This window comes from Spermophilus citellus, assembly GCF_964194105.1.
Source record: "Spermophilus citellus genome assembly, chromosome: 8".
NCBI lineage: Eukaryota > Metazoa > Chordata > Mammalia > Rodentia > Sciuridae > Spermophilus > Spermophilus citellus.
In genome coordinates, this window is record NC_138189.1 from 94820834 (window position 1) to 94840637 (window position 19804).

Genomic DNA, 19804 nt, shown 5'->3' on the forward strand with positions numbered 1-19804 from the left:
TGACCTTTTGCATAAGATACATCAATGGTACTTGGCCCAGATGATGTTGGAGTTCCCCATCCCTCAATGTAGAGTTCTTTGTGTGTCTTAATCAGACCAACAGAAGGGAACCATAGCTCTCATTCTGGGACAATTCACCATTTTTGTGATTCTATTTCATAAAATATTGGCCACCTTCTGCATTCCATCAGTTTTATAATAATTCAAAATGAAATGTGTAGCACTTCTTTTTAAAAAAAAATTTTAGATGTAGATGGACACAATACTTTCATTTTTATGTTGTGCTGAGTATCGAACCCAGTGCCTCACATGTGAAAGACAAGCGCTCCACCACTGAGCTACAACCCCAGCCACTTTGTAGTACTTCTTTATTCATCAAATATATTCTACATCTGTAACTAGGAAATTTGACAGGTGGTATTATCAACTGGTCGATATAACCCAAGACCAGTGAAATTCAGAGACACTGCACTGGTTTAGAAAATATCCACGTCTCAAATGCATTAGGGCAACATAGCTACATTTGGGTGTCACTGTTTTTGCTGTATCTGCATGTTACTTGTAGTATTATTTGTTTCTTAAATCAATAGTAAGTCAGCTCAGTTTCTTTTTATTGTCTTCCAATAATATCTGTGAAATCAGAGTTTTTATGAAGTAATTATAATTTTTGCTCACATCAAACTAAATGTGTAATTCAAATTTTTAATGGTTAAAAAATGTCACCTATAGTTAGTAGTAGGTATGTCATACTTTAGAGAAACTGTATTTGTATCTATCTGCTATTTAGGCTATAATCATCTCTTTCTGTTTTTCAGACACAGAATGATAGCACCAGCTAATAGTCTTGTTTTTAAGTTTGTTTATCCTTAACACACTATAAATAAAGCAAATAGCAACATCCAAGATGTGACGGTTAATATCAAGAAACAAAGACTCCCCGGATTAGAGAGGTGTCAATGACAATAACAAACATAGGGACTGTGTTTGTACCAGAAGTGTGAATGCAAGTTCCTGTAAGTTATTCAGCCTCTAGGTGCTTAAAATTTCAAGAAGAAAAACTCTTTACAAAGAACAGCTTATGCCCCCAAACATCATTCTATTGAAAAAATTAAGGGACAGAAAAGGTAGGATATGTGTGTGTTCAGGGGAAAGGGATCTGTAAAATTCTTTAGAATGGTAGGAGTCATGGAATTCAGAAATCTCTTGACACACACACATGTATTCTTAAGGAAAATTCCAGGTTTGAAACCCCAAACTAGATCCTATGGGAGAAGTACCATTCCAGATTAACAGATCAGCCATGCTCACCACTCAGTGTTATCATATATAAGATTTTATAACATCTGTCATTTGATTTACATGAGCTTTTGAAAAAATAATTTTACATACATTTTTTAAAGTGTAAATTAATTATTGGCTTCCTTCTTGTGCAGGTAGGGATGCTGTAATATTTTGGTGTCTTATGGGGGGAAGAACTTTAAAAGATCCATCTCAGATTCAAATGATCTTTAAAGTGGGGAGGAAGTTATTTTTAGAATAATTTTTAAGTATTTTGTTCCTTTCCAGGCTGGAGGTTGACAGAGTTGGGAAGGAGATGAGATAAGTTAATTGTTGGTTCAGCAGACATAATGACTTGACTTGGCATTTGTTCATTTCTGGAGTGTCCCCCAGGAGGTAATTTTGCTGACATCCACCCCCATGAGAAAGTATGTACACCCTACAGACATGAAATCCGTGGCACACCACCCGGACTTGGAGGCCTCTGGGATCTGTGGCACAGTTACACTTGCTTTCTCCATCATGTTTGGGGAGATGATGCTAGAGCCCATGTGTATGCTTGGACAGTGATAGCGAATACATAAGAGAAATTTAAAATGTTCTTAAAGATGAGATATCACCCAACCCAAAGTCGATATGTAAAAATGTTAGAGACACTAAGTAAAAAATAAAACAAAAACTGAGAGGGAGATAAAAGCAAATATTAGAAATAGAGATGCCATTAGGTTGTGTCATAAAGTCCTCTGTTTTCTGGTCCTGCTTCTGCCATAAGCCTTCTGCAAATCTCAAATAGTATTAAAGGTTTTAATTTATGGCTTTTCAAAGTAAGCTAGAGGCTTCCATTCAAATTCTAAATTTTTTTGGAGGGGTGGGTATCTTGGATTGAATTCAGGGGCACTTGACCACTGAGTCACATCCCTACCCCCTTTTTTTGTATTTTATTTAGAAACAGGGTTTCACTGAGTTGCTTAGTGCCTCACTCTTCCTGAGGCTGGCTTTGAATTCATGATCCTCCTGCCTCAGCCTCCTGATTACAGGGGCCACCAGGCCTGGCAAATGATAAAATTCTTCAATGAAAGGATTCTTCTAACTAGACACAGGAAGGAATTTAGATTTTCACTTTCTCACTACGTAATGCTTGCCCACATCCAGAATTCCTCAGTTCTTCCCATGTGTCAAGAGTAACTTTTATCTACCTGCTTCTTAGCAAAGTTATTGATTCCACCAAAAAAAGGAGTTGTTTCTAAGGTTACTTCTTATGTAGTTAAGCAAAAGTACCAAGGTTGGTTTTTAAACTAAGTAATCTCAACAATTCTTTAAAGCTTTAATCAAATATCTTGATTCAGTGACAAATAAGGTCAGATGTTCATTAGCAGGTCTAACAAGCTCTGTGAGGTAAGCACCTTATTATTAAGCCTTATTTTAAAAAAAAACTTATTCATTTTCTCCTCTTCACAATACTGAAGTTTATCACTGTAGGTAAGTAGCCCTTCCCCACCTCTCCTCACCCCTCCTCCATCCCATCCCTCCATTCACCCACGTCTGAGGAATTTTCAGAAGTGTAGATGTTCTTAGAGTACCAAAATCATTTAAATGTAAACAAGATATGTTAATGAATAGGGTCAGCAAGTATACAGTAATTTACAATTTGAGGAAGTACTCCCGTACACATAATGCCATCCTTTATAAACACATCTACTGCAATTACTCATTTGAAGGCTGATACTCACTTTTATCTCGAAGAAGAGGGAAAAACACTTTAAGATCCAGCAAATCTGACTCTGGAAAGAATTAATTCCAGTACAACGTCTCCGAAATATACTGTTTCTCATAAAGAGCCTTGGTTTCAGGAAGTTGGAATCTGAAAGAAAACAAATGCTGTCACTGTCTCAGAACATGGTTGTGTAATTCAACACCAGGAACTTTCGGCAGTTTTGTCACAAGACACACCCCTTTAGGAATTACTCTGTTGAAAGGTATGCTGGGAGTTGTATTACTACAGAAAGTTCCTTCTCTTAATCAAAGAGCAAAAAGCTCCTTATTTGGACTAAATCAGAATGGAGAGTCCTTTGAGCTACAAGAAAATAGAAGATCAGTAAGAAACTGAATGTGACATTGTTTAAATTTATTATCAAAGGACAAAATCTTATTAAGGCTGTATTTCTGTGTTGCATCTCAGAATCAGACTGCAGAAGTGAGCTTGATGTCACAGAGACACATGCATTTCCTGGTTTATTTACACCAAAAATGAAGTTAAAATTTTTCTGATAGAAAATCTGGTAAGGCTGACTGGTTTGATAGTGAGGATGGCTTAACTGGGTTATATGGTGGGCACTGTCCTTCCATGAAACAATCTAAAGTCCAAGTTTTGACCAAAAAACAAAAACAAATCAAAAATACAAGAGAAAATTTTAAATTATTTATCAAAATACATTTTATTGGGGGCTGGGGTTGGGGCTCAGTGGTAGAGCCTCATCTAGCATGCACAAGCCAGGGTTTGATCCTCAGCACCACATAAAAATAAATAAATAAAGGTATCATGTCCAACGACAACTTAAAAAATATTTTAAAAAGTACATTTTATTGGAAAAGTTTTTGAAGGCAATGATATTTAAACTTTCTTAATCCTTTCTGAGTCGTCTGGGTTGAAGAAGTTTATGTGAATGGAAGAGGAATAGATTTCTTTAATGGTAATTTGAAACATTTTGGTAAAGCCTTTGGTGTACTTCCCAGAATCTGAGAGAGTGAAGGACTTTAATAACTAGGTAAGAAAACCTCAGGCAAGTTGCATGGTTTCCAGCTCTGCCTCCAAAAAAAAAAAAAAAAAAAAAAAAAAAAAAAAAAAAAAAAAAAAAAAAAAAAACTAAATGGAAGAACTGAGTAGTTAGAAGATAGATCACTTTACAAAACTGTGAGAGAGGACTACATAATTCTTAATAAATGGTCATGGAAAAAGTTCACATAACTAAAAAGCATTGTATAACAAAACTCTATTTCTAAACAAAGTTTCATTTTTGTGAAATACTGTTTTATTCTAACTGTAAATAAAATTCATCCATGAACAAATTTTTGAAATCCCCATACATCTCATTGAAAAATGCATTTTAAATAAAACTTTTTTCTGTTTAATACTAATCAAACTATATAATTTTGTCTTTCTGAATGAATAATTATTCTGAATGAGTATTATTTGTATAACTTATCTTAAAAAACTTAATACTTATTGTCTAATGTCAAAAGAAGCAAAAATAGTTTCAACGTGTACATATTTTCATTATATTAAAAATGCATTCAAGCAGGGCACGGTGGCTCATGGCTGTAATCCCAGCAGCTCAGGAAGCTGAGGCAGGAGGATCTCTAGTTCAAAGCCACCTTCAGCAAAAGTGAGGTGCTAAGCAACTCAGTGAGACCCTGTCTCTAAATAAAATACAAAATAGGGCTGGGGATGTGACTCAGCGGTCAAGTGCCCCTTAGTTCAATCTCTAGTACCAAAAAGAAAAAAAATGCAGTCCAAACTTTGAGGCATATAAACTATTTTATATTAGGAGAAAATTTTATGGAGAAAGTGAAATGAAAACAGAATTTTAAGGAGATAAAGGAATAATGTAAAATTTCCTATTGTTGAAGAACTTGCACATGTGTTTTTAAATGGATGATGGGGAGCTTCAAATCACTGGGATATATCATTTTCACTGAGTACATTTAGAATATGTTAAAGGCCACACTTAGGTCTTCTACAACTATTTAAAGTTATGATAAATAATGCATATCAACTTAAAAACATGTGAGGGACTAATTGGTTTTGCAGAATTGTTTGTGAGGTAAGTGTTAGAAAATGAGTGTTTAGGGAGAAGGACTGGGCATTTGAGAGCCTAGAAGAGAGCATTGGACACTTGGAAAAGAAGAAAAGGGATGGATGGAAGAGGAGGGACCTAATGAGTCATTTATTTTCCAGATACTTAGAGAACAGCCAAGTTGGCCTTTGATAAGATTTCCTGGTAGAATCCTCAGAATCGCAGAAACACACATATAATATCTCATTTGTGATCACCATATTCAGTTTGGGGACGTCTGCAAAGACAGTGGTTCCTTAGGTGAAAATTTAATAGCACAAGCTTCAGCCATGGCAGATGCTTGACATGTGCACCTATGAAGGAAGTGCATTGTGACACACTGGGAAGGACTGGTTGCAGCATCATGTTCATTTTGATTTTCTGAGTTTTATAATTTTGAATATAAATAATAAGTTTAAAAGTACCTGCTTTGTGCCAAGTGTTTGTTTGGTGCCATGGATTCCGACCAGACTGAGCACATAATCAATATCCTCAAGGCCATCACAATGATAGATAGATCAGGGGAAATTAGCTTGAAAAATAGGCAGCAATTAGCTCATAATGTAAGAGCTATTTGTTTCATTTTAAGAAGTGTGTAAATTTGTATCCAAAAATACTGGGGACTCACAAAAAATTAAAGGTATATGGTAACTAAATCATTTAACTTTTTTTTAGAAGGTACCCTTGAGGGCTGGGGATGAAGTTTTGCAAAAAAAAAAAAAAAAAAAAAAAAAAAGGAGGAGGAGGAGGAGGAGGAAAGAGAGAGAATGCTTGTTGTTGTAGTGGGAAAATTGAATTATGAGGCAAGGTTTATATCACTAGGTGGTAGATTGGAAGGCAAGATAGTTAAGGAAAAGAGTTACAAGATTACTGTAATGTTCTAGACAAGTAATGACTGGGCTTAATTAAAAACAATAATAGTGGAAATAAAAAGAATGGGAAGGAAATATTTAGGATAAAGAATAACAGACCTAGGTAAGAGACATAGGAATCTGGATAAATGACTTACAGATAGTAAAAAAAAAAAAAAACTAACTAGTTAGAGATTAGTGAGAGACAACAGACAGGATGAAAAGAGATCATTGAGAAAGAAACTCAGTAATAAAAATAATAAATATATTAGGAGTTACACAGAAAAAAAGAGGAGTCCTCAGAGGGGCTGGGGAGAGATTCCCTAGAATGATGTAGAAAAAACAAAATTATATGTGGATTTCCAGTTTTCCCAGCACCATTTTTTGAAGAGGCTATCTTTTCTCCAATGTATGTTTTTGGCACTTTTGTCTAACATGAGATAATTGAAGTTATGTGGGTTACACTCTGTGTCCTCTATTCTCGACCATTGGTCTACAGGTCTATTTTGGTCCAATACCATGCTGTTTTTGTTACTTTTGCTCTGTAGTATATTTTTAGGTCTGGAATAGTAATGCCACCAGCTTCACTCTTCTTGCGAAGGATTGCTTTAGCTATTCTGAGTCTCTTATTTTTTCCAGATGAATTTAATGCTTGCTTTTTCTATTTTTATAAAGAATTCCATTGGGTTTTTGATTGGGGTTGCATTAAATCTGTATAGTGCTTTTGGTAGTATGGTCATTTTGACAATATTAATTCTGCCTATCCAAGAACAAGGTAGATCTTTCCATCTTCTAAGGTCTTCTTTAATATCTTTCTTTAGCATGTTGTAGTTTTCATTGTGGAAGTCTTTCACCTCTCTTGTTAAATTTGTATTTTATTTTTGTTTTGAGGCTATTGTAAATGGGGTGGTTTTCCTAGTTTCACTTTCAGCAGATTTGACTGATGTACAAAAATGCCTTTGATTTATGGTGTTGATTTTATATCCAGCTATTCTCACCATGCACAAAACTCAACTCAAAGTAGATCAAGGACTTAGGAATTAAAACAAGAGACCTTATGCCTAATGGAAGAAAAAGTAGGCCCAAATCTCTATCATGTCAGATTAGGCACCAACTTTCTTAATAAAACTCTTGTAGCGCAAGAATTAAAACCAAGAATCAATAAAGGGATGGATTCAAACTAAAAACCTTCTTCTCAGCAAAAGAAACAATCAGTGAATAGAGAACCTACAGAAGGGAAGCAAATATTTACCACAAGCACATCAGATAGAGCACTAATCTCTAGGGTATATAAAGAACTCAAAAAGCTAAACTCCAAAACCAAACAAACAAACAAAAACAGCCAACAAATAACCCAATCAATAAATGGGCCAAGAAACTGGACACTTCTCAGAAGAGGATCTACAATCAATCAACAAACATATGAAAGAATGTTCAACATCTCTAGCAATCAGAGAAATGCAAATCAAAACTACTCTAAGATTTCATCTCACTCCAGTCAGAATGGCAGCTATTAAGAATACAAACGGGGCTGGGGATGTGGCTCAAGCGGTAGCGCGCTCGCCTGGCATGCGTGCGGCCCGGGTTCAATCCTCAGCACCACATACCAACAAAGATGTTGTGTCCGCCGAGAACTTAAATAAATAAATATTAAAAATTCTCTCTCTCTCTCTCTCTCTCTCTCTCTCTCTCTCTCTCTCCCCTCTCTCACTCTCTCTTAAAAAAAAAAAAAAGAAGAATACAAACAACGGGCTGGGGTAGTGGCTCAGTGGTAGAGTGCTCGCCTAGCATGCATGAGGCACTGGGTTCAATCCTCAGCACCACATAAAAACAAAACTAATGTATCCACCTAAAACTAATAATAAATAAATAAATATTTAAAAAAAAGAATACAAACAACAATAAGGGTTGGCGAGAGTGTGGGGGAAAAGGTACACTCACCTGTTGCTGGTAGCTGGTAGGACTGCAAATTGGTGCAGCCAATATGGAAAGCAATATGGAGATTCCTTGGAAGACTGGGAATGGAACCACCATTTGACCCAGCTATCCCACTCCTTGGTATAGGGACATAGCCATATCAATGTTGATAGCGACACAATTCACAATCGCTAAATTTTAGAACCAACCTAGATGCCCTTCAGTAGATGAATGGTTAGGGAAATTTTGGCGTATATACACAATGGAACATTACTCAGCATTAAAAGAGAATGAAATCATGGCATTTGCAGGTAAATAGATGAAGTTGGAGAATATAATGCTAAGTGAAGAAAGCCAATCCCCCAAACCCAAAGGCCAAATGTTTTCTTTGATATCAGGATGCTGACTCATAATGGCGATGGGTGGGGGGAGTGTGGGAGGAATGGAGGAACTTTAGATAGGGCAAAGGGGTGGGAGGGGAAAGGAAGGGGGTGGGAATGATGGTGGAATGAGTTAGACATCATTACCCTAAGTACATGTATGAAGACACGAATGGTGTGAAAATACTTTGTGTGCAATCAGTGACTTGAAAAATTGTGCTCTATATATGTAATATGAAATGAATCGCATTCTGCCATCATGTATAACAAATTAGAATAAATTTAAAAAAAGAGAAAAAACAAAATTTTCCTCCCCCATCCACAGGACCAGTAACATAATTTGCTGGGTCTCTTATTAAAAAATAATTAAGAATTTCAAAAGGGTGACAACAAGCCAGCAGGGAATACTGACAGCCACAAAGCCATCCCCAACTAAAAGCCAAGCAGGCAGAAGTGATGCAGTGGATTGGGCCACAGTTGCAATGCAGTGGAAGGGGTTAACAGCTCTACCAGATTCAGAGTAGTGAAGCTGGATGAGAACAGAAAAGTGTCCATGGGTTTGGGAAGAAGGTCAGGATGACTTTAACAGGAACAAATCAGTGGAGGGGCAGACGAGAGTAATGATGGACTGTGGTGAGCCGTTTCTTCGGACTGTGGTCACCATTACAAGATGGCGCTGGCTCCGCTGTGGTCTGTGACAAACAACTCCTTATTTGGGAGAGTTGGCACGTGATTTTTTAACACCCTATGAGAAAGCTCCACGTAGCAGCTTCGCATTGGGGCTTGGGATGCTTTATTAAGGTGGGGAGGGGCGTCCGAGAGAGAGAAGAAGAAACATCAGGGGCCTGAATAAACGGCTGAAAGAAGATTCCTGTTGTTGCGTCTTCCTTGCGGGCAAGGGGTCGCGACAAGTGGTGCCGAAACCCGGGAACCAGAACTTTCAGCCGTCAGGGGTGGTGCACCGGTTAGTCCCAGGTAAGTGGGATCCGCGACCAAAGCGGGGATAGTCCCAATAAGTGGGATCCGCGATCAAAGCGGGGTCAGCTCCTCTACAAAGAAAGAGAGAGCTTTATATTTTATTGCAGCTGCACTGTGTACTTTCACTTTTGTTTTCTGTGTTTCTTTTGTTGCTGTGTCATGGGTGCCGCATCTTCAAGTCCGCTTCTTCTGGCCCTAGACGGCCTGTTACGTTCTAAGGGCCTGGAAGTGAAACATAGTACTTTACAAAGATTTTTACGGAAGTTGGATATTGCTGCACCGTGGTTTGCATTTTCGGGCAGTCTTACTATACCTAGTTGGGATAAATTAGGCAAAGATCTTGACTTTGCTTCTGAGCAGGGCATATTAGAGGGCGGGGTGATACCCCTTTGGAAAATGGTCCGTAGTTGCCTCACAGATGGCAGATGTCAGGAAGCACTTACTAAAGGACAGGAAGTTCTAGAACAATTACATGAGGAGAAATCGGAGACGGCAGGAAGTGAGGTATCTCGGGAGGATGGAAGTGTGCGGAGCGTGAAACAGGGGAAGAGACGATTGTATCCAGATCTCAGTGCGCTGCGCACACCCCCATGTGAAAGTGGGTCAGAGGAAGAGGAGGATGAGGAGGAGGAGCTTGGGAGGCTGTCTCGCCAGCTAGGGAGTTTGGCTATAGGAGAAGGGAACAAAAATAAACAGGAGCTCAAGAAATGTGATCCTCCGGATCCACCGCCGTATGGCGGGGGTGTTTCGGGGAGAGCTTTCCATGCTCAAACATGGAGGGCTGTTAACGCTGAGATGAGTCTTGCTTATCCAGTTTTTCAGGATGATAATAGGGGAAGATTCCATGAGCCTTTAGATTTCAAAATTGTGAAGACTCTGGCGGAGTCTGTGCGCACTTATGGGGTGGATGCCGCCTTCACACTAACTCAGGTGGAGAGTCTGTCTAGATACTGTATGACTCCCTCTGATTGGGCTAGTCTTGTTCGGGCTTGTGTTTCCCCAGGTAAATATTTGGACTGGAGAGCATTTGTGCTAGAGGGCGCAATAGAGCAGGCCGCCCAAAACCATGCGGCGGGACACCCTCATTGGGATAAGGACATGCTTTTGGGGCAAGGTAGATTTGCTAATCAACAGACGGGATTCCCTCTTGAGGTATATGATCAAATTAATAACATTTGCATTCGGGCATGGAAGTCACTTCCAAATAGAGGAGAGGTATCTGGTAATTTGACTAAGATTATACAAGGCCCTACAGAACCCTTTTCAGACTTTGTAGCAAGGATGGTGGACGCCGCTGGAAAGATTTTTGGGGATCCTGATAGAGCCATGCCCCTTGTCAAGCAATTGGTCTTTGAGCAATGCACCAAGGAATGTAAAGCAGCAATCGCTCCTTATAAGAACAAAGGCATAGAAGCATGGATGAAGGTGTGTAGAGAGATTGGGGGACCTTTAACTAATGCAGGTCTTGCAGCTGCTGTCCTTCGGATTACAAAAGGGGGCGGTCCTGCCGCCGGAACATGCTTCCATTGTGGTCAACCCGGTCATGTTAGACGTGAATGTCCCAAAAAAGACAATTCCAAAAAAGACAATTTTACTGGACCTTCTCACGGTGGCCTTTCCAATGGCCTTCGTCTACCGGGGTTGTGTCCAAGATGCAAAAAGGGGAAGCATTGGGCAAGAGAGTGTAGATCAGTGAGGGACATCCATGGACAGCCTATTTCAGCTGGGCCAAAAAACGGCCGATGGGGCCCTCGACCCCAGGGCCCACAAATATATGGGGCAGTGGAGAATGTCACACCCGAACCCGAGACATGGCCATCCCTACGCCATCCCATGAAACGCGGAGAGCCACTATAGGTGCCGCGGGATTGGACCTCTGTTCCACCTCCAGACTCGTATTAACACCTAAGATGGGAGTCCAATTGGTGGAAACTGAGTTTACAGGGCCTCTACCACCTGGCACTGTAGGTTTGCTAATTGGACGTGCATCCTCTATTTTACAAGGTCTTCATGTTTTCCCCGGAGTCATAAGTCCTGATACTGTAGGGATAATAAAGGTTATGGTGGAAGCTCCAAGGGGCATTGTGTCCATCTCCCCAGGGGATCGGATTGCTCAATTGCTAATTTTGCCTAGCTTACATAATCACTTCCCTGCTGATTCAAGGTCACGGACAGGGAATGAGATTGGTACCACCGGAGGGAATTGTGCCTATTTGTCACTAGATATGAGCAATCGCCCCACTTTGGAATTAAGCATAGAAGGTAAATCTATTGTGGGATTACTGGATACCGGAGCAGACCGTAGTATTATAGCACTTAGGGACTGGTCTAAGGGATGGCCAGTGCAGACTTCTGATCAATCCTTGAGAGGACTTGGATATGCCCAGGCCCCTCAGATCAGCTGTAGACATCTAGTCTGGAAGGATCCAGAAGGACATAATGGTACCTTTCAGCCTTATGTACTTGATTTACCTATCTCTCTATGGGGCCGTGATCTGATGAAAGACATGGGGTTCACTCTTAGTAATGACTATTCCCCAGTGTCTCAACAGATTATGCAAAATATGGGGTATAGGCCAGGTCTAGGACTAGGAAAACATTTACAGGGACGTAAGCATCCTGTACAAGGTCATCAAAAGCTTGACAGATTTGGTCTGGGTTTTTCCTAGGGGCCGCTGGGGCTCAAATACCCATAACATGGCTCACCGAGGAGCCTGTTTGGTTGCCTCAGTGGCCTCTTCCCTCGGTTAAATTGGCAGCAGCCCATGCTCTAGTTAAAGAACAACTTGACTTGGGTCACATCCAGCCTTCTACTTCTCCATGGAATACTCCCATATTTGTCATTAAGAAAAAATCAGGGAAGTGGCGCCTACTGCATGATCTACGAGCAGTTAATGCTCAAATGCAACTTATGGGGCTCATTCAAAGAGGGCTGCCTCTGCTCTCCTCGGTTCCTCAGGGTTGGCACATTATTGTTATTGACATTAAAGACTGTTTCTTTTCTATTCCTTTGCATCCTAAAGACTCGCAGCGTTTTGCCTTCACCCTTCCCTCGTGTAACCACGAGGAACCAGATCAAAGGTTTGAGTGGGTAGTGTTGCCGCAGGGAATGGCTAATAGTCCCACGATGTGTCAGATGTATGTGGGGAAGACACTCGCACCTCTCAGACAAAAGTATTCCTCCATCAAGATCATTCATTATATGGATGATGTATTATTGGCTGCTAAATCAGAGCAGACAGTTCATGAGGCCTATAAAGACCTAGTGAAGTTGTTAGCTCAATATGGACTGCATATCGCACCTGAAAAGATTCAAACAGGGGATTCTATTAAGTACTTGGGAGCAACAATTGGGTGTGACAAATTACGACCACAGAAAATCACCATACGAGCTCAGGATCTCCAAACTCTAAATGATTTTCAAAAACTGCTGGGAGATATTAATTGGATACGAGGATATTTACATATTTCTAATGTTATGCTACAGCCTTTGTATGCTACTCTTAGGGGTGATCCAGATCTTACTTCCCCTCGTAGCCTCACCAAAGAGGCTAGAGCGGCCCTTATGACAGTAGAAGAAGCTATACAACATGCTACTTTATGCAGGCTCCAGAGTGATAAACCTTTCCAGTTATGTGTGCTTGCCACTATGCGGCAGCCTACTGGAGTACTGTGGCAAGATGGACCTTTGCTATGGATTCACCCACATGTATCCCCAGGAAAATCCTTAGAATATTATCCTGATGCTGTTGCAGCATTAGCACTTAAAGGGATTCAACAAAGCATTCAATTTTTCGGACAATCACCTTCTTCTCTTATTATACCCTACACTAAAGCTCAACTTAGTGTCTTGTGTGCTACTCTAGATAACTGGGCTATTCTATGTTGCTCGTTTCAAGGGGATATTGATAATCATTACCCTTCTCATCCGTTACTCCATTTTGTTAAAGAACATCCTATCATTTTCCCTAAAGTAACTTCATCCAGTCCCATTCCGGGGGCTGTTAACATTTTTACTGATGGTTCCAAGTCTGGAATGGGAGCTTATGTAATTAATGATTCTCCCCCTGTCCAGCATCAATTTGCTCCTGGAAATCCACAATGGGTAGAACTACAAATTGTTATTGAGGTTTTTAAACAGTGTTCTTTTCCCTTTAATCTCATTTCGGACTCCATCTATGTGGTGCAAGCACTACAAATCCTGAAGGCTGTGGGAGCTATTAGTGATGCCCGTAATGTATCTGCTTACTTTAATCAGCTTCAACAGCTTATCCGTGGCCGCACTGCTCCTTTTTATCCAGTGCACATCCGGGCTCACACCTCTCTTCCTGGTCCGTTATCGCAGGGTAATGCCTGTGCGGACTCAGCCACTAGAGGTCAGTTGATCTGTTTGGCTTCCTCCTTAGAGGAGGCTAAATTGTTTCACCAAAATTTTCATGTTAATGCTTTAACACTGCGCAGGCGTTTTTCTATTTCAAGAGCAGATGCTCGGCAGATAGTATTACACTGTCCCCATTGTGTCACATTTCTTCATCCCCCTACTTATGGAGTGAACCCACGGGGATTGAAGCCATTGGTTGTCTGGCAAATGGATGTGACACACATACCTGACTTTGGTAGCCTCAAGTATGTCCATGTTTCTGTTGATACGTACTCTGGAATTATTCATGCTTCTGCTTTATCGGGAGAAAAGGCACGTAATGTCATTACTCATTGCCTGGAGGCCTGGGCGGCGTGGGGTGCACCTACGTCCCTTAAGACTGATAATGGACCTGCTTATACTGGAAGACAATTTACATCTTTTTGTTCTACTATGGGAGTGCAACTTACTCATGGTTTGCCTTACAATCCTCAAGGGCAAGGCATTGTTGAGCGTGCTCATCGCACCTTAAAGGAAACTTTACATAAACAAAAGGGGGGAATAGGTGCTGAACATACTCCTAAAGAACGCCTGTCCTTAGCTCTCTTTACCATTAATTTTTTGAATTTGGATATTCATGATCGCTCTGCGGCCGATAGACATGTGTCCCCTCAGCCCTCTGTGATTGGCTATGTTAAGTGGAAAGATGTTCTTACGGGCCAATGGAACGGCCCCGACCCCGTGCTGACATGGGCACGAGGATCTGTATGTGTTTTTCCCCAGGATCGCACGGAACCGTTGTGGGTCCCTGAACGCCTGACAAGAAGAGTCTTGACGTCGGCTAACCAGCAACAGGAAATACCACAGCAATCCCGTGATGAGGATCTTCATTCTGCTAAGTGCTCTGGCTCTGGTGCTGATGCCGATGACACAGATGACACCAATGCAGTGGTGGGCAGTGGCACGGGCTTGGCCAATGCCAATGCCGGTTCATGGTAATTCTAGTGTCCTCCCCACTCTTTTCTCTACCTCATGTGAGATGTCTGCTCCCTGTGCCTCTCCTAGAGGGGACGTGGATAGCATTTTTAATCAATCTCAAGTTAATCTCACAGGAGTTTTTTGTTTCAGCCTTGGGAACACTCATTGTATTAGTCTTAAGACCAAGAATTTGACTAACTGGGAGGACCCATTGCGGTCCAGTCAGGTTTCAGGGAGCATTCTCAGTGCTGTGCTGAGCCAAGTAGTCTCAGGGGAACAAACAGGCTCAGGAACCCCCGCAAATAGCTCTGCTTTAAACACAACTACCTTGGCTATTATCTCCGAGGTACTAATCCCAGTGCCTCCTTCTTCTAATAGTCTTTATAATGCCACCCATTTTAAGGCCTCTCCTTACTGTACCCCTAATCTTGGTTTCCCCCCAACATTTACGCCTTGTCAGGATCATTCTTGGGAGCAACGTCAAGTTGCTAAAGGTTTCTCCCTTTCCCCCTCTCTTAAGAGGTATGTTTATAACTTTAACAACAGTGTCAACTCCTCTACAGGAGTGGGTTGGTCCTGGTTTCAATGGCTGATCTCCAATGAAAAGGGGGCTTCAGCTGATATTTCTGCACTGGCTCAATTGCTGGGAGCCAAAAGTTGGCTGGCTAATGTTTCTGGCACTGTTAGGGAGAGTGAACGAGGTAAAAGACTCACATCTGTTTCGTTCAACTCTCTGTTACATAATGCCGCATTGCCCCCTGCAATGGTCTGTGTCCAATCCCCGTTCTTACTCCTTTTGGCTAATGACACCTCGTCAGGGGTGCTGGATTGTTCTAATGTTACCTGTCTCTTATCTGAGTGTTGGGATGGTTCTTGGACTGTAGCGGTGGTTATGAAAATTCCAACTTTTGTCCCAATCCCAGTCACTGCGGACCCTGACGAATTCCCCATTGTTGAGCTACTTAGAGTCCACAGGGATTTTGAAATCACAGCTGCTATAGTGACAGCCGTGGCGGTATCTGCTGCTGCAGCGGTCACGGCCGGAGTGGCCATGGCCAGTCAAGTGCAGACTGCTGCCACCATTAATCAAGTTGTTCAACAAACTTCCACCATACTTGAATCCCAGAATACAATTAATCAACATATTTTGTCAGGGATTTTAGCTGCCAACCAAAGAATAGATTTACTCCAAGCTCAGGTAGAAGAATTGGCTGATTTGGTGCTTTTGGGCTGTGTTGACCAACGTGCACATTTATGTATAACCTCTGTCAGATTTAATGATTCCAGGAATGCCTCCCGTATCATTGGCGAATACTTGGCCGGAAATTGGTCCATGGCAGCGGAAGACATGATCCAGTCTCAACTAACCCAGATAGCTGTCTTGAACAGTACCCATGTCGATCCCGTAACTTTGGGTCAATTCACCGATTGGATATCCTCTGCCTTTTCCTTTTTTAAAGAGTGGGTGGGGGTAGGCATTTTTGGTGCAATGTGTTGCTTCGGTATGGTTCTCTGCTTGTGGTTTCTCTGTCGCCTCAAGGCCCACAATGCTCACGATAAAGCTATGATCATACAAGCTCTTGCAGCTTTAGAAAATGGCAACTCACCTCAAGTTTGGCTCGCGCAAATTAAACAGTAAATCTTTGACATGGTCGTCGCACCCCAAGTCTTACGGACATTGCACTGGGATCGACATGTCTTTCCTTGTTATTCTCTTAGCGTTGGAAAGCCCTTGCACTCTGCCGGCTTTCCTACCATTGCACGCAGATGGGTTTCCACACTAGTGCTTTTCTATCGCCTTAAGACCCGTGCCTTTCTTTTAGGGTGTTACCAACTTGTTTGTCGTTGTATTTCTATACAGCCACAGTTCAGCCTTAGCTATCCCCCTTCGTCCACCATCGTCACGATACAGGATGCGAGGCAAGGCACTGCACTTGAGTGATCCTTGAAGTGGACCTCAAGGAGAGCATGTCCTATTGTATGCGGGTTAGACGCGTCCACGCCCCGTCCCACGGAGAAAAGCGTCGGCTGATATGGCCTCAGATCTGGGGAAGGCGCCTCCTTGGGGCTGAGCCATACTATGCAGCCACTTCTGCACAGTGGGATAGGACCTCTACTCTCTCCTGTGTTGTTCTTAGAAAACAAAAGGGGGAACTGTGGTGAGCCGTTTCTTCGGACTGTGGTCACCATTACAAGATGGCGCTGGCTCCGCTGTGGTCTGTGACAAACAACTCCTTATTTGGGAGAGTTGGCACGTGATTTTTTAACACCCTATGAGAAAGCTCCACGTAGCAGCTTCGCATTGGGGCTTGGGATGCTTTATTAAGGCGGGGAGGGGCGTCCGAGAGAGAGAAGAAGAAACATCAGGGGCCTGAATAAACGGCTGAAAGAAGATTCCTGTTGTTGCGTCTTCCTTGCGGGCAAGGGGTCGCGACAATGGAATACTGTACAATCTAAGTAAGATGAATAAATAAAGCAGGAAGAGAACATTCCAACTAAGCTTTGGCTAAATAAAATATTCAGGGGTTACATACTTTGGGAGTGAGTTGTACTTTTCCTGAAAGGATCTTAAATGTTAGAACAACATGACCTCAACATTATAATATAATTAATTATGTCATAAATTTGAAGACAGAAATAGCAATGAATAGTGTTATTTCTGGTAGTGGTATATGTTTGGGGAGGGTGACCAGAATGCCATTCTGGAACTTTCTTTTTAGAATTTTATATATATATATATATATATATATATATATATATATATATATATATATTATTTTTTTTTAAAGAGAGAGGAGAGAGAGAGAGAGAATTTTTAATATTTATTTTTTAGTTTTCGGCGGACACAACATCTTTGTTTGTATGTGGTGCTAAGGATCGAACCTGGGCCGCACGCATGCCAGGCGAGCACGCTACCTCTTGAGCCACATCCCCAGCCCCTAGAATTATATACTTTTTTGATAGCACAATGATAGTGAACACTATGAGAGAAACAGAGATGGAGGATAGATGGAAAACTTATTTCAGGTCAGGTATTTCAGTAAGCCAGGATTTTCCATTTTATTTTAGGAGAGAATGAAATTATTGTGTTGCAGATTAAATAATGTATATTTTATGATTCCTTTGTTAAAAAATGTCATTATTTTTCAGGATGTTAGTGATTTATAGATTTTAAAAATTAGTGGTGAAGCATTAACAAGCAAAATGTAAATACTTCTTAAAAATTTATTTTTTGTTCTAATTTGTTATATATGACAGCAGAATGCATTACAATTCATATTACACATATAGAGCACAATTTTTCATATCTCTGGTTGTATACAAAGTATATTCACACAATTCGTGTCTTCATACATGTACTTGGGTAATGATGTTCATCTCATTCCACCTTCTCCTCCCACCCCTCTGCCCTATCTAGAGTTAGTCTATTCCTCCCATGCTCCCTCTCCCTACCCCACTATGAATCAGCCTCCTTATATCAGAGACATTCAGCATTTGGTTTTTTGGGATTGGCTAACTTCAATTAGCATTATCTTCTCCAACTCCATCCATTTACCTGCAAATGCCATGATTTTCTTTTCTTTCTTTCTTTTTTTTTTTTTTGGTAAGTAAATACTTAAATATAATATTTAAGGTGAAGTTTCTTTTTGTACTAAAAATTTCTTTTGATGACAAGGAGTACTTTTTGAGGAAATTTAGAATCAACAAGGAAAATTGCTACTTGGTTTAGGGGACATATGACAAGCAAAACAGTGTACCCTCCAAATCTTCTTTCCTTGCTTCCATGGCCTCTGGTACTGATAGTGGGTAACTGGGAGCCCCAGGGCCATTGGCGAACTTCATAATAGACTGGGACCCTGTAACAAAAGCAACTCTTGTTAGTTTTCTGTTTGTTGTGTAATCAGTATAAAATTTGCAGTTTAAAACAGCATCCATTAAATTATCTGCGAACTATTTATAAATGCAAACGCATTTTAAATGTCTACATATGGTATCATAACTAGAGCAAGGAACTTTTTAAAGTTTTTAAGAATTTAGAGGAACAATAAAGTTTCTATGATATACAAAACAAACAAACAAAAACCACAGTGCCCAATAGGCACCAAGTGCACACCTGTAATCCCAGCAGCTCGGAAGGCTGAGACAGGAGGACCTCAAGTTCAAAGCCAGCCTCAGCAAAATCAAGGTGCTAAGCAAGTCAGTGAGACCCTTTCGCTAAATAAAATACAAAATAGGGCTGAGGATGTGACTCAGTGGCCAAGTGCCCCTGAGTGTAATCCCTAATACATCCCATTCTTATTTCAAGATTTCTGTCAGAAATCTGGCACGTTACTGCTGAGAATACTCAGTTCTCATCTGAGGCTCCAGGTCCCTTTCAGGACCATTTGGGTTGTTGACAGAATTGCAGTTGTAGAGCTGAGGTCCCTATTTTCTCATTAGTTGTTGGCTGGACAGCTCTCCACTCTTAGATGGCACCCAAAATTCCCTGTCTTGTGGCCTTTGCAAGGAGTTCTGGTGAAACATTTGCCTGCTTCCAGGCCAAAAGTCTCTGACTTCACTGAAAGATCCGTCCTCTTAATAACTCACCAGCTTGTCGAGAACGTGTGGAAACTAGAGAGAAAAAAAAAATGAACAAAAAAATGGCGGCTGGGGAAACTAATGAAGATAGATGGGAGACCAGTAGAGTAGGAGGACCTGAGAAGTGAGGAGGGAAGAGAAAACGGAAGTACTGGGGATGAAATGGACCAAATTATGTTATGTGCGTATAGGAGGCTGGCTGTTTGTTGTGGATCCAATATAAAATTTGCAGTTTAGTAGGAATATGTAACAACCAAGCCTACTATTACATGTCATAATGCACCAATTAAAAAAGAAAACTCACTTGCTTAGATCCAGCCCAGCTGGATCTTCTTCCTTTGGAAACTAAGACAAATGATTAGGACCCATCACAGAGGTGGCATGCCATCACATCTATAGGTTCTGTTCAGAGGAAGAGCTGATACAGACTTGTTCACCAGTGGGCAGGAGCCTTGGGGGCCATCTTAGAACTCTGTCTTCCACAGCAACTGTCCCACACTGCTCACAGGGAGAACTGAGGGCCCTACACAGGCTGACTCTTTCACCTCCCTACACCCTCCACGGATCCTGTCTCTAGGGCATCCAGTTTTCTCCTTATCACTAACTACTCTCTTGAGAGCCTGAATTTTATCAGTCTTCTATCACATGAAA

At 41.1% G+C, this 19804-nt stretch overlaps 1 protein-coding gene across 1 annotated transcript in view; it reads right to left on the reverse strand.

Annotated features, from left to right (window-relative positions):
- Positions 1-3152, reverse strand: part of ALPK1 (alpha kinase 1) — a 132457-nt gene extending 129305 nt beyond the window's left edge. Inside the window, exon 1 of the mRNA XM_081303400.1 lies at positions 3009-3152. The gene's annotated coding sequence lies outside the window, so the exon portion shown is untranslated. The remainder of the gene's footprint in view (positions 1-3008) is intronic.
- Between the last annotated feature and the right edge of the window lie 16652 nt (positions 3153-19804).